The 2,622-nt window shown below is 43.2% G+C and overlaps 1 pseudogene; it reads right to left on the reverse strand.

The window, feature by feature from the left end:
- The window catches only part of LOC129392559 (NADH-ubiquinone oxidoreductase chain 5-like), a 3,023-nt pseudogene extending 852 nt beyond the window's left edge, over positions 1-2,171 (reverse strand).
- Between the last annotated feature and the right edge of the window lie 451 nt (positions 2,172-2,622).

The raw sequence follows: 2,622 nt of genomic DNA on the forward strand, positions 1-2,622 counted from the left end.
GCAGTATCCTGAAGTTTGGGTTTCTAATAAGGTTGTGTTGGGGGCATTTCTTTTAGGGTTGATGGTAGAGTTTTTGGTAGTGGTATATGTATTAAAGGGTGGAGAGATAGAGGTTCTTTTCGAGTTTAGTGGGTTGGGGGATTGGGTGGTCTATGATACAGGGGATTTTGGATTTTTTGGTGAAGAGGCTGTAGGGGTTGCTGCGCTGTATAGTTATGGTGTCTGGTTAGTGGTTGTTACGGGTTGGTCGCTGTTTATTGGTGTTGTGGTTATTATGGAAATTACTCGGGGTAATTAAATAGGAGTGTGGAGAGGATAATAGTAATGAGGAAGGATAAAAAGTATAGCTTGATAAGACCATGTTGGTTTGAGGTCAGTGTGGAGGCCTTCAGTTGGATGAGGGCTGTGGTTTTTGGTAAGATGGTTTCTAGTCATGTTATGTCTAGTAAAGAGATGGCTAGTTTTTGGCTTATTGTCAGGTTTAGGTTGGGGGGTAAGCGATGCATAATTGTGGAGAAGTATCCTAGTAGGATGGAAAATTTGGTGGGGTTTGAGGGGAGGTTGTATTTCAGGTTTTGTATGTTAAGGTTGATTTCAAACGCAAGGATGAAGCCTAGGGCCGTCATTGTAAGAGCGGTTAGTTTTAGGTGTAGGGGTATAGTTATTAGGGGAGTGGTTATGGGGGGAATGCTGTTGGATAGAATGAAGCCGGCGAAGACACTTCCGATTAGTAGGCGTTTGATAGGGTTAATTAGTGAGGGGTTGTTTTCATCAATAGTAACGTAGGGAGGGAATCGGGGTTGTCCTAGTAGTGTGAAGAAGTTGATGCGAGTGCTGTAAAGAGCTGTGAGGGAGGTAGCGGTTAGTGTTAGTAGCAGGGCTCAGGCGTTGGTATAAGACGAAGTGGCGGCTTCGATGATGGGGTCTTTGGAGTAAAATCCGGTGAGGAATGGTATTCCTGTTAGTGCGAGGCAGCCAATGATGAGGGCGGTTGTAGTGAAAGGGAGGGCTTTGAACAGTCCTCCCATCTTTCGAATATCTTGTTCGTTATTTAGGTTGTGGATAATGGAGCCGGAACACAGAAATAGCATGGCTTTGAAGAAGGCGTGTGTGCAGATATGTAGGAACGCTAGGTAAGGTTGGTTGAGGCCCATTGTTACTATTATTAGGCCTAGTTGGCTGGAGGTGGAGAAAGCGATGATTTTTTTGATGTCGTTTTGGCTGAGGGCACAAATGGCTGTAAATAGGGTGGTGAGAGCGCCTAAGGATAGGGCTATTGTTTGGGTGAGTTTATTGTTTTCTATTAGAGGGTGGAAGCGGATAAGTAAGAAAATACCTGCTACAACTATTGTGCTCGAGTGGAGTAAGGCTGAAACTGGGGTGGGGCCTTCTATTGCTGAGGGGAGTCAGCGGTGAAGTCCAAATTGTGCTGATTTCCCAGCTGCGGCTAGTACTAGTCCCATGAGGGGGAGGTTTGGGGAGTTTTGGTTGAGTGCAAAGATTTGTTGTAGATCTCATGTGTTTATGTTGGAGAAGAATCATGCTATTGATTCAAGGAAACCGATGTCTCTGATACGGTTGTATAGGATTGCTTGGAGGGCGGCTGTGTTTGCATCTGTTCGTCCGAATCATCAGTGGATAAGTAGGAAAGACATAATTCCTGCCCGCTCTCATCCGATGAAGAGTTGGAAAAGATTGTTGGCGGTAACAAGAATTAGTATGGTGATAAGGAAGAGGAGTAAGTATTTAAAGAATTGGTTGATGTGGGGGTCGGAGTGCATATATCATATTGAGAATTCTATGATGGACCATGTGATGAATAGTGCTACGGGCATAAACATGAGTGAAAAGTAGTCTATCTTGAAACTGAGTGTTAGTTTGAGGGTTTGGATAGTAATTCAGTGTCAGTTTGAAAGAAGTGTTTCTTGGTTTGTGTGAAGATATATTGTTATTGGGACTAGGCTGGTGATGAAAGCGCAGAGAACGATGTTTTTTACATAGGATTGATATTTGTTGCTTTTGTAGAGGTCTGTGTTGGATGTCACGATTGGGGTAATTAAGATCAGTAATGTGAGTAGAGCGAAGGAAGCAAATAGATTTATTACTTTTATTTGGAGTTGCACCAATTTTTTGGCTCCTAAGGCCAATGGATAACTAGCATCCTTTAAAAGCTTGAAAAAGCCATATTGTTAGGTATGGGAGCATGAGTTAGCAGTTCTTGCAGTACTTTTTCGGTAAATAAGAAGTCTTGGTCTTCTGTTACTAGCTTCACAAGCTAGTGTCTTTTTTAAACTATATTTACAGTAGAGGGGACCTAGAATGATCTTGGGGTTTAGTGATAGGAGTAGAAGGGGGATGATATGTAGAGCTATTAAGGTGTGTTCTCGTGTGAAGGATGGGGTGAGGTTGTTGATGTGATGTGTGTGTTTGCCGCGCTGTGTGGTGATTAGTATGTATAGGGAGTACAGGGCAGTGATCACGATGTTTGTTCCTATTAGGATGATGGTGAAGTCTGATCATGAGAATGTTGACATGACTACGAGTAGTTCTCCAATTAGGTTGATTGTGGGGGGTAGGGCGAGGTTCGTTAGGCTTGCTAATAGTCATCAGGTTGCTATTAGT

Source organism: Physeter macrocephalus, chromosome 11 (genome assembly GCF_002837175.3).
Source record: "Physeter macrocephalus isolate SW-GA chromosome 11, ASM283717v5, whole genome shotgun sequence".
Classification (NCBI taxonomy): domain Eukaryota; kingdom Metazoa; phylum Chordata; class Mammalia; order Artiodactyla; family Physeteridae; genus Physeter; species Physeter macrocephalus.